The sequence below is a fragment of the Mauremys reevesii genome, linkage group 3 (assembly GCF_016161935.1).
Source record: "Mauremys reevesii isolate NIE-2019 linkage group 3, ASM1616193v1, whole genome shotgun sequence".
Classification (NCBI taxonomy): Eukaryota; Metazoa; Chordata; order Testudines; family Geoemydidae; genus Mauremys; species Mauremys reevesii.
The window spans coordinates 133,741,039-133,753,770 of record NC_052625.1 but is presented as its reverse complement, the minus strand read 5'-3'; the positions used below and the strand labels follow the sequence as shown (position 1 = coordinate 133,753,770).

The 12,732-nt window shown below is 38.5% G+C and overlaps 1 protein-coding gene across 6 annotated transcripts in view; it reads left to right on the top strand.

The window, feature by feature from the left end:
- GRIK2 (glutamate ionotropic receptor kainate type subunit 2) overlaps positions 1-12,732 on the top strand; it is a 591,552-nt gene that overhangs the window by 42,702 nt on the left and 536,118 nt on the right. The window lies entirely within an intron of this gene.

Genomic DNA, 12,732 nt, shown 5'->3' with positions numbered 1-12,732 from the left:
TTGTACACTCTGTGGTTAAGTGGATAAAATAAGACCCTCTTTTTCCATCCAAGCCTTCATTACATCTTGGTTCCCAACTAAACATTTAATGTCCAATTAACTTTTGTGTGATTACTCTACATATTTATACTCCTCTATGCTTCTAAATTATGGATGGGGACTAATGGTGAAAGTGCTGCATGATTGTGAGGAAGGCTGTTCCATTTTCTGCTCACCTGTAAGAAAGATGTAATGCAAAATCTTTCCCTTTAGAGTTTCCCATCACTGGACTACTTGGCCAAAACTCTAGGCCATATTGTGATAGTCTGCTTATATTTGGTATCTTATTTCACAAGTAATGAAATCCAATGGGACTATTCAAAGGGTGAAGTTTTAGGGGTATCTCATTTTGACTCCTGATGATTCATTCAATGGAACATGTAAAGTACAAGGCACACATTTCTATGTTTTTTGATGTGGTAAAAACCATTTATTGTTTCATTATTAAGAGTTAAATACTTTTGCCAGTGACCTTCCAGGGGTAGGGAAATTATTTTGCTCTTTTCCAAGTCACTTTTCCACTTTTGTAAATGTATTCCAGGTATGATTCCATTTTCCTGTTTAATAAAACTCAGTGCAGATAATGTACAATTTCAAGAAAATATAATTGGAAATGTAATAGGGTGTATATATCAACATTTCCAGCATTAAAACAAGTTCCGGCCAGGAACAGGGTGGGAGATGTTTTTGATATAGTTTTTACACCTTCATAGGTAGGACATATTTTCCACTTTGAGCTTACTCTGGTTTGGATACAGGGTGTTGTGAATCACAGGATTTCGAATCTCTTGCTGAATGTATAGTGCCTGAAGAAAAGCCTCTGTAGTTAGTAATATATGGACTTGTCAAAAAGCCTGTGGCTAGGTTAAATCTGGATTTGGTTTGTTGTTATGGATTAATAATACACATTTATATGGCACCTAAATAGTTAAAAATCAAAATAAGACTTAACTAAAAAGGAATCCAACTACACTTTATTTTTAATTATTTATTAATTGAATGTACTCTTAGGGAAAGTTACCTTAGTGACAGCCATGAAGACTGACGGCCTCAGTTGTTCCATATATCAGGCCTACCAGAGGCAGTCGACATACAAGTTTCTCTTCACTGAAAGTTCCTCAACCCTGACCTGGCACTTTGAAAATAATACGGAAGTACTTTCCAATTTAGCAGCATAAAGATATACACCTGATTTAGAAAGCAAAATGTTAAATCACCTGTCTTTTGTGCATGTGTGTATATGTTGAATCATTTTCTTTGATTTTGTGCCATGTCATTAGTACTTCAATTTAGTAGACCAAAATATTTGCAAAGAGATCTGTCAATGTATAATCTTTACAGTATCAGGGAATGTCCAGTTTTGAACTTGAAAATAAAGTTCAATTAATATACTTTATATGTATTTGTTTACATGGACTTGGTTTCAGTTGGACATCAAACTATCAAACTACTGTACTGTAGAAATACTTATGGTATCATATTAATGTGTAAGATACTTTAAAATATGGATTATAGCAAAGTTGTTCATTTATTTTTTTAACATCAACAACAACAAAATATCCCTCTATCTAGACTAGTATTCTTGGAGCATGAGCATAAGTTTAGGCTTTTATGATGCTTTGGCACCAGAGAACTCTTAGCTGTGTAGGAACAGGTGCTGCTACTCACTTAAGTTGGTCTGTTCTTCTTTTGATATACACATATAATTCCCATTAGTCTCAAAGGCAGTTCTACATTTGTATTCATGGGAGAATAAACTCCATACCGAGTCTGTTGTATACCATGTTGATACTATATAGATTTTGTGTGTGTGTGACATATTACACATAGCAATATGTAACTTTAACACTTGTGGGTAGTGTTGCAAAGAAACGGAATGAACTTTTGATTTGACATTCTGTCCCTACTACTGGATGAACATGATATCAATGTTTTGTGATAATTTCATATTGAGAGATAAGGCGACCTCCTATTGTCTGAATTTGCGTGCAATCTATGAACAGCAGGTATTATCTGCCTGTAGTGAATCTTCAATTCTCACTGTTCCTGGCTTAATTTCCTCAAAGAAATCATCTATAGGAACTAATAATGGACTCTCCAGCAAGAAATGCATTTGTCTTGTTGAAATCTCAGGGCAGGCAAGATGGGATCCAAATTATACAGTGTTCCATGACCATGTTGAAGAAAGTTATATTCAGTAAATACCTTAAAAAGCTCAACAACTGTGTTTGTGGTACGATAGTATCTCCTTTCTTAAGGATAGGAAGACACCAAGATTATTGCAAGTATCAAGGGAGTCTCTGAGGGTGTCTCCCCTTCCCTTTTATAGTCTTATAACCCCTTTGAGAAGCATTTCCAGCTGAGACCATGGTGACAGGCAGACTCTGTGGAACAGGAACCTCATGCTGTTTCTTTGCTAAGATTTTTTCTTGCCAAAGAATGGCCACTTAGTAGGTAATGGCCCACTGGTCTGGTTTATACCTGGCTGAGTCATCAGCTTGCCCTTTGTCACTGAGGAACTGGTTTGGCCATTCCCCAGCTTGGAACTTGTATTAGTAGCACCATACAGTGGAATCTTATAACTTTACATAATGTGGCCACACATATTTTACCAGGATAATAATGACCAACAAATTATGAGTTTTCAAATGATACCTCACAAGACATACTATGTACAAAGATTATTACAATAGTGGACACAGGTATATTCTGTCACATGAAGTAAGACAAGAAAGGTGACTGATTTAAGTGCCTCATTTATATCACCTGCAATGAAATTTCCTGTTGGCATATATGGTGGACATCTGTTGAGATAAGAGAAATATACATTTCACAGCTTAAAGGATTCAGTCCTCCACTCTTTACTCAAGCAAAACTCCCTTTTTGCTGAATAGGGAGAGTAGGATAGGGCCCAGTCACAGCTGTTACAAAACAGCAAATAAGTTAATGAGTGAATAGGGCTCTGCTCGTGTTTGAGTAGTCCCATTTAATTAAATGGAACCACTCTTGTGCAGAGAGTTAAGCAAGAGCAGAAGTGTTTTCAGGATCTGGGCTTAATTCTGTAGAATCACCTTTAATAAAAGTGCAGGAAATACACTAAGAGAGGCTCTGATTACAAAAAATTGCACCTTTCCCTTGCCTAATGGAATTCATAGATTGCAAGGCCAGAAGGGCTTTGTGATCATCTATTCTGATCTCCCAAACAGATGACTAGAATTGTTAGATAGTTGACTGTGAAATGCTACTATGTTCAGATGCAATTTTTTACTTTTTATATTAGCAGTATTACTTACATTGTATCACCAATTGCAGTGATATAATATGATGCTGTAGAAGAATACCATCTCAACTGAGAATACTTGAAAAGATAACTTTGGTTGGCAAAGTCAATGTTGATTCTGATACCAGTTAGGTTTCAGTTGGTTAAACAGTCTACTGTTGGAACCAATTAGTTTATGAAAAATAAATAATGGGGCAGAGGATGAAGATGCAGGGAAAATCGTCTTATTCCAGTTTGGCAGGAGTTAGGAGAATACTATAATCCACATTCCTGCCCTTAGCAGGAGAATTTGAATGCCAGTAATTGCAGGTTGCAAAAATGAAAAAAATTCTAAGGTTCCCTCTATCCCTTGGAACAGCTATAGATGTTACTATCTCATTGGGACAGTATTGTTTATTTCTGTCCAATTGTTTTTGACTCAGAAATTGGGGGACCACAAGTGAAGTCTGAGGAACTGGGAAAGGTTATTAATAAAGGAGGAACGGGGTAGTTGTTCACCAGTTATATTTTGTACATATGTGGACGTGGTGTATTTTTGCAATTTAGAACTTAATCAAGTTTGGGTAGTAAAGCACCATAAAATAGAAATCTCAAATGTGTAAATTGAGTGTGTATGAAAGAGAAGAGAAAGTCTTTGTACTGTAATATATTTTCCTGTTTTATATTCATTAAGGTTGCACTGTGTGGGTGAAAGTAATTTTAAATGAAGTTCTAATTCACTTGTCACCTTCAAAACACTCATGGAAATGAGGTCCTTTCATCACACAGATATTTTACTTAAGTACCACTAACACTTCATCTTATTGCTTCAGAATACAAGTAATTGCAAGATAACCTTTGTTAAACCTACTCACTCCTTTTAGAATCACACGCTGATAATTTTACTGAAAGCCTCCATCCCTTGAGTTGTGACGTAAAAGAGTTTACTGTTAGATGTCTAAACGACTCACATCAGATCAGATACTTTACACTGATCTTTTTCTAATAACAGCACTAATCCTTTGTAATGTAGTTTTGGAAGCATCATCCATTTTACATTTTATGTAAATGACATATATGTTTAAAAAGAATTGTTTCTGAACCAGCAAAAAAGAGAATATGAATGGAAAACAACAGTGCATAAATAATTGAAGTCTGTACAAGAGGAAAAGCCAGGAAAACACTTGCTTTTTTTAGTACAGCCAAACTTTATTATTTATTTATGAAAGGCTTTAAGAATATATTTTAGTCATGCCTGTAAACCTGCCAGAAGCTGAAGTAAACTAGAGAGGCCAATAATGAAGTGCATGTCCCAAACATAAGTAGACATCTTACTGTAAGAAACACAGATTTTAGGAACTGGATCAGAGAGGAAAATGCTTACAGTGATATAACCTGGTTAAAATGCATAATGAACTGCAGCAGAGTTGAGCAAACTGGGACTACCCATGCTTGCCTGAGGCTTTCCAAGCTAGAGAGAAAACCTGCCAAATCTAAGCTGCTCTTTGTGCTATCGTAATAACTCACTGTTCTGAGTGGACAATTAAAGGAGAAAAGAAAAGGAGTTTAGTGTCTTTGGAAAGATTTTTCTTAACTGCAATAAATAAATACATTTTCTTCCAGGGCTCCTAGTTCCTCTGAGGCTTAATCAGTGGTGATGTGTAATGAAATCATACGGCTGTGGTATATTGGTATTTTACATATTTGGATCTCATGGATCTAAGCTGGAAAGCTTAGAGAACTTGGTAAGAAAGTGCTCATTTAAAAAAAATCAAGAACAGAACCACTGTAGAACTCTGTACAGTGGTAACTCTTAAACTACATAGTGATAATCTGTGAGGCTGTCCTAAGTAAAGGGAATATCTCAGATACTATACAGTGATAAATAGTAAATAATAAATAAAAATAACAATAATAATAATTAATAATATAATAATGTTTATGTTTAATTGTGACAGCTGTATATACTAATGTTGTGCAAACCAAAGGATAAACAGCCTGAAGTCCAGATGCTATGTAAACTCTGGGCCTGACATTGTGAGATGCCTCTTGCAGGATCCTCACTGTCCCCAACTCCCATTTGCTTCAGTAGAAGTGGAAGGCACTCAGAGTTTTGCAGGATCAGGCCCTATATACTGAACCTCTTCCACAAAGTTGGCCTGGAATTCTCGTGAGAACAGGACCTTGCTTTGTTGTTGTTGTTTTTATATCTCTGGAAACTGATACTTCTGATTAGACTTGGCACACAAATGGAACAGCCTTTGTTGTGATAATTGAACAGTTCCACTTCTTGACCTGGCTGAAAAAAGAGATGGTGGGGGGAACAGAACAGCACAAAATACAGGGAAAAAAGCTTACTGATTTTTCTTTAAAATAGTATGAAGATTCATAGCACAAATATGGCATCAATTGTGTTCCTTCCTGGCATGAATCTGTACTGACCCTTTCAAATGTCAACCATTCCATTAAGATTCTTTTCAGTAGTCTTCTCCTATATTTAACTTTGCTTAATGTTAGCAGCCATTTCCTAGTTATCACAGTTAGGCAGGGCTGTTGGGGAACACCCTTGCTTTGACATGGACAAGAGTTTACATGAGCATATCTGCTATACAAACTTCACACGGTAGCTGTCCAAGCCTGAAACATTTGGTTTGAAGTCAGAGTTTCCTTTCTCCTAGGTGAACTATCTGCCAAGGCCAAACCCTGTCTGCCCTAGCACAACTTGTTTTAGGTGTCTTTATTCACCCTGCATCCTTGTCATAGGGCCTCTGTGGCATTTTACAGAGGTAACTGTACCACCACCTATCCCACCACACCCAACTGAGAGATGTTGCTTGTTGTTTTGCAACTGCTTATTGAATATTCTCAGCTGCCTGTGTCTGCAGGTGATCCCCTATCTGCCAACTGGGTAAATGCCTGGTGAGTCGGTCACTCCTACACGGCTCTACACATTTGGGTCTGTATAGGATAATAATTTGAAAAATAGAAGGGATTCATCATTCATTCATTTTGTTCATCTATAGTGCTTGTATCTTTAAAAAACAAACAAGCAAATCCTCCTGCAAACAAATTTTGATGTAGCTAAAAAAGTACCTGTTTATATTTAACTTAGTGGCAGTGAGCTGCTGGGATAAAGAATTTCCCTTGCATTGAACTAGACACTTCAAGAGAGGTCTCTCTTGATTCATTAAGACAGCTACAATACTTTCCCTTAAATTATTCAGTAATCAAGTGAAAGCTGTTACAAGGTTCAGTCATCCTGGCCTAGCTACTATACATATAAGACTTGAAACTAAAATGTAGCAGTAGATATGCACAGTGGCTTTTGGGATGTTATATGCAGTGATGAGCTGCCAAATTTTTAACAACCGGTTCCCTCCTCCCTCCAAATTTTTAACAACTGGTTCCCTCCTCCCCCCCCCACTCCTGTCCCATCCACCCCCCCCATGTTCCTTGACAGCCCCCCCACCCATGCCCTATCCACCCCCATTCCCTGTCCCCTGACTGCCCCTTGCCACCCCATCCAACCCCTTCTCTCATTCCTGATGGCACCCCGGGGACCCCTGTCCCATCCAACCACCCCTTCTCTCTATCCCTTGACTGTCCCTGGAATCCCTACCCCTAACTGCCCCCACCGCCCCATCCAACCCCTGCTCCTTTCTGATTCCCCCGACCCTTACCCCCATTCAATCCCCTGTTCCCTGCCCTCTGACTGCTCCAACACTAATCCACCCCCAACTCCCTGCCCTCTATCCATCACGCCTCCCTGCTCCCCTTACTTTGCTGCCTGGAGATGGGGTCCCAGCTGGGCTGGGGCTGGGACCCGGACACTGGGGCAGGAGCCGCGCCGCCCAGCCGGACCGGCCACAGACGCCGGGACAGGAGCCCTGCTGCGCCGCCTGGCCGGATCCGGACCCGGCCGCGGACCCCGGGGCAGGAGCCGAGCCCCGCCCGTGCCCGCTGCTGGGCCACGGACCCGGAGCCAAGCTCCGCCGCCGGGCCACAGACCTGGACCCCGGGGCAGGAGCCGAGCCCTGCCCGTGCCCCCCACGGCAGGAGCCGAGCCCCGCTGCGTCACCGGACCCGGCCACGGACCCCGGGGCAGGAGCCGAGCCCCGCCCGCGCCCCCCGCGGACCCCAGGGCAGGAGCCGAGCCCCGCCCGCCCCGCTTGCTTACCTGCCTGCCTCCGTCCCTCCTGTTCAGGCTTCCCGCGAACATCTGATTCGCGGGAAGCAGGGGAGGGGGAGGAGAAGGGGGCGGAGCAGGAGAGGAGCGGGAGGTGAGCTTCAGCCGGAGCTTTTGTTAAATTTAGCAGCCCTTATAGAACTGGTTGTCCTGGAACAACCGGTTCTAAAATGGCTGCTAAATTTAACACCCGGGATTGCGGGAACCAGTGCGAACTGGCTCCAGCTCACCCCTGCCTGCCTGGCTCTTTAGCATCCGGTTCTCTGTCAGGCGTCTAATTTTAGCAAACGGTTCACGCGAACCGTTGCGAACCGTCTGCAGCTCACCCCTGGTTATATGTTCTGTTTAGACAGCTGAGTGAATTCTATAAATATTGTAAATTCAGTAGCTGCACTTTTAAAGTTAATAGTTTCTCTTCTATTTTCTTGTTAGAAAACTTGCATATTTAAATTGACTATAACAGAGATCTGAGAAGCTGATTGCTCAGTTGATTGTTTATCACTCACTTGTTCTTCATTTATGTAAAATCATCAAACTCAAGGCTTTTTGTAGCTATACCTTACATACTTGCATCTCTCTCTATGTTCCTATGTGCTTCCTCTGGTTTGTTCTCAGAATCCTAATTCTGTTGTTCTATATAGGACAGTCTGTATCCTCCTGTTCATTTCAACAATTCCTCATTCTTTTTTGAAACACAGCTCAAATTCCATCTTTTCTATGTTGCTTGCCAACTATAAGCTATTAATATTTTCTCTACACTACTGCTTACAAGTGCTATCCTCCCTTTTGTACCTCTCTTCGTCTACTGTCCCAACCTACCTGAATCCAAATGTCATCGGATTTAGATGAGAATTCTTTCAATTAAACATACAACTACAACTTTGTTTCCAAATCAGATCCATAACTGAAAAATACCTATGCTCCAGTTCTGGTTTCGGTGATGCTAAAATCTCACATGATCATCCAAAAATTACAAGTTTTCATTTTAAGATAATGGGAATCTCATATGATTAACTGCTCTCACAAGATTTGTGCCATTCAGGGCCTTTAAGTGCTACCACAATACAAACAATAAATAGTTGGGGCTGAAATTTCTAGAGAATAACTTGCAGGATCTGATCTCGAGTCTGAATACTGAACCGTAACCTAAACTGAGTTCACATTCATATCAAAACAGTGTCTTTGGCCCATCTCTCTAATAGTACTCTGTTTCATGCAGTATCTTATTTGATCTTTCAGGCTAGGTTTTTAATCCCTTTAATTTTTCAGGAGGAACAGCTGATTCCAAATGTCCCATCTAAAACATGTTAATTTACATTGTGTTCTTCTAAATCACCCAATAGAACATCATAACAATACAGCAAATTATTTTTAAAAAATGATTTTTTATGGATTCAGAGTGAATTACTCCCATTTCATAGAACATTCACTATGCAACTTGACACTAGATAAACATTCACGGTGCCATATTTAGCCATCAGTTACATTCAGTGTAACCCTCTTTACACTCAGTGGTATTGCACTGATGTAATGGAGGGCAGAATTTTAGTCACTGTTATTAAGACACATTCAGGTTCTTTTTTTGTGCTGAAGTTCTTACCTTCACTGCTGCTTTCTATATGAAATTCTGATCTTTGTAGCCTCAGGTCATATATGTGTCTAGTCTGTCATACTTTCATCAAGATCACCTTAGAGGTCTAAATCCTCACAACTTTTAAATTGCCTGTATTAATGTTTTAGTGCACTGCTAAACCCAATCTGTCTGATCGATGTTGTAATCGCTAAAATGTGGTTGTGTTATAAGTTTGAACTCCTTCACATAAACTAATTGAAAGCACTGGTTTTGGCACTTACATAGGCACAATGAAATCAAATATATGGGTTCTAAAAAACTGAAGATATACCTAACCAGCAAAGGGCCCAGTTCTTCTTCAATTGAAACAAGGGAGAACTTTGTCACTGACTTCCATTGGAACAAAATCAGACCATAGCTAACTGAGGTCACTATTCTTCTACGTTGAAGTCAAAGCAAGTTTGCCTTTGCTGTCAATAAGAGCAAGATCAGGCCCTAACTAATTCAGGTGTGGAGAAAACAGGTTCACATGTAAGCTTGTGTTTCTAGTGCACAATGTAGACTGAACACTTACTGAAATGAAAGTGAATTTCTGATATGGAATACTGTATGTATTTTCCATACCCAATTTAAAAGGCAATAAATTATAATTTTATACAGCATTATTTTATGCTCAGATTTACATAATATGGCACTAGATAACATCACCAATCTCACTTGGCAGATTTAAAAATAATGCATAATTTATTTTAAAAATGCCTGTAAGCTGCAAACATTTTGCATACTAAGCACTTTAAATATGTGCATTCAGTGGGTCACATGGAGTTCAGAGCAATATGTAACATAGCACTACGACAGATCTTTAGTACACACTGTACAAGAAGTTATGGGATAAAATTATGGTACTAGCCTTTTTAATAGTGATTATACTCTGTACCTCCCTCAGAATGTTCATTCTGTTACCAGGACATTGATTATGTTAGTTCTATTAGTTATGATGATAAATCTTAACTGACAGTTTGAAATGTTTGATGACTTCTATGGTTTAAACCTAAAGGGTATAGATCACTGACTAGCTTTGTTTTCCTTTTTCCCTTGTTTGCCTGACATTACAATACATTTATTCAGTTTTTATTTTATCTGATTCCTGGTACTTAAAATATATTTTATATACTATTTTTTCCTCTTGAGGTCTCCTGTTACTTTTCTATTGATTGCTATCACTGTGCAGATGTTCCAAAATACTCTAGTATACCCGCTAAACAGGCTGCCTTCCTTATCAGGCTGTACTTTCAAGTTATATTGCAGGCTGGGCGAGAAGTCTGGACAGGACTGAAATATTATCTTTTGGGAACTGTTGTCTTCTCTGCCCATCCCTCTGCAGTGTGAGGTACTTGAACTTTACACTGTTCCAAAAAATCCTGATCCAGATTTTGGAATTAGGATTGAAATCTACAATCAGAGAGTCTGATTCAATGAAGATTACTGTGCTCAGTTTTGTGGCAATAAAAATGGTGGCATAAATTACTATACATGAATGCAAATTAGTCAGAAAATGGGTGGAAGTGCCAGCACATCAATGTGAATTAGTGAGATTTTGACTGTAAGTAAAATACCAATTTGGAACAACTGGTTGCATCAATTTGGAATTCTCTAGTTGTCAAAAGAAGTGTAACTGTACTTACAACCATGAATCAGAAGAGTGCTCGCTGTAAAAAATGGGGGTTTGGCCAATCAAAAGGAGGACAAGCTAAGGATATACCAACAGGAACATTATATTTATTTATTCTGACAATGATATCTGTAAAAGAAGCCCATATCTCTCCCTAAATGAACCCCATGAGTGTAATTTGTTTTCAATGGGATAAATCCAAGTTGGGATTCTGAAGTGCAGAAGCATTTAAGGTCTTTAGCCCAGTTATCCTATCTGTACAAGAGGTATAAAGATACTTGCTTTCATTTGTAAAATACCTTGAGATCTATGGATTAAAATATTGATGTAAGTGCATTGAGTTATTTCACCATTATAGTATTAAATAAGACAGGTGTAAATCCCAGACATATTAAGTGATTGAGCTACAATAATGTGATGGAGAGGCTAGCAGTATTGCAATATCCTACTGTAGACTCAAAGCTACCCCGATCCTGCAAACACATATTTTCATAAGTTCACTCATTGAATTGAGTGGAGCTAGTGATAGCTGTAATGATTGCAGGATCAGAGCTTTATTTTGTATGTTCTACCCTGAAGAATCCCAGTTTGGAGTTAAATAATAATAATAGGTAACTTGGCATAATTTAGGGCCCAGTGCTCTATTTCTTGAACACCCAAACTCTCATTGACTTCAGCTGTGGAACAAAGATGTGCATCAATGCCTATCTTTTTTTTTATGAGCAGTGTCCTCAAAACGTGGAGAAGAATATTTTGTGTAGTATTGCTGATTCAACCATCTTACTACTTTAAAGAGATTTTTAGATTCTAAGGCCAGAAAAAAAATCATTGTGATCATCTGGTCTGAACTTGTGTATAACACAGTCCATAGAACTTCCCTGAAATAATTCCTGTTTGAACGACAGCATATCTTTTAGAAAAACATCTAATATTGATTTTAAAATGTTCAGTAATGGAGAATCCACCACAAGCCTTGGTAAGTTGTTTGAATGGTTAATTACCCTCACTGTTAAAATTTTGTCCTTATTTCCAGTCTGAATTTGTCTAGCTTCAACTTCCAGCCATTGGCTCTTGTTATAACTTTCTCTGCTAGATGGAAGAGCCCATTGTCAAATAGAGAAATGGAAACCAACTGAGCAAGCAGCTTAAGATACTGGCTTTGCTTATTTTATCCTGTGTTGTAGAACCATGTGCTTTTCTGTGGGTGCACCTGTTAGTCATTATTATATGAAAAGTTAATGATTGCAATGCTTAAGTTCTATTTAAGCATGTATCAGACAGGGAACCATAAAACACCTTCCAGCAAGAGAATAAGGACAGCAAGCCTCACAAACTTTACAGTCTGATAGTATACTTGTATATTTATGTTAAAATATCCAATAGAAATCTCATGTGTCTCTTAATGACAGGAGAATCAATATTTCCTGATAACTTTCTCTCTAAAATCATTGTTGAGTCTTTCATTATCTTTATAATTCAAACCAGTTGCAGGAATTTTAGTCTATTCTTTTAAGATCATTTTGCTTAACAAAATGACAGTTTTTAGCCTTTCTTTCTGCATGAAAAACTGGTGACATCTTGTAATGAATCATGCAAAATAATCTGTGGGGGTCTATTCAGCAGACTAAGTGTGTACATCGAGGAACACTTTCAATCTTTGATATGAATAAAAGACCAAAAACTCTTAGAATTATATTAATGTCTGTCAGCAAAAACATTCTGAAAGGGAAGTTTTGGACTGTAGTGGTAATTTTATAAATACAATAAAAAGAGCTAAATATATATAAATACCATACATACAAGGTTAAACATTAGATTTAGTGACCATGGGAATCAGATTACAATGTATAATTCTTTTCAGGTGAGCCAGATTTGTTCACGTCTTAAAGCAACAGATGGTTTAATCTGATTTATTTTGTTATCATTACTTAGAAAGGGCCTGATTCTCCATTGCTGTGCAACTCACGTCATCATTTCCATTAGTGCAAAGTGGGTGTACTTTG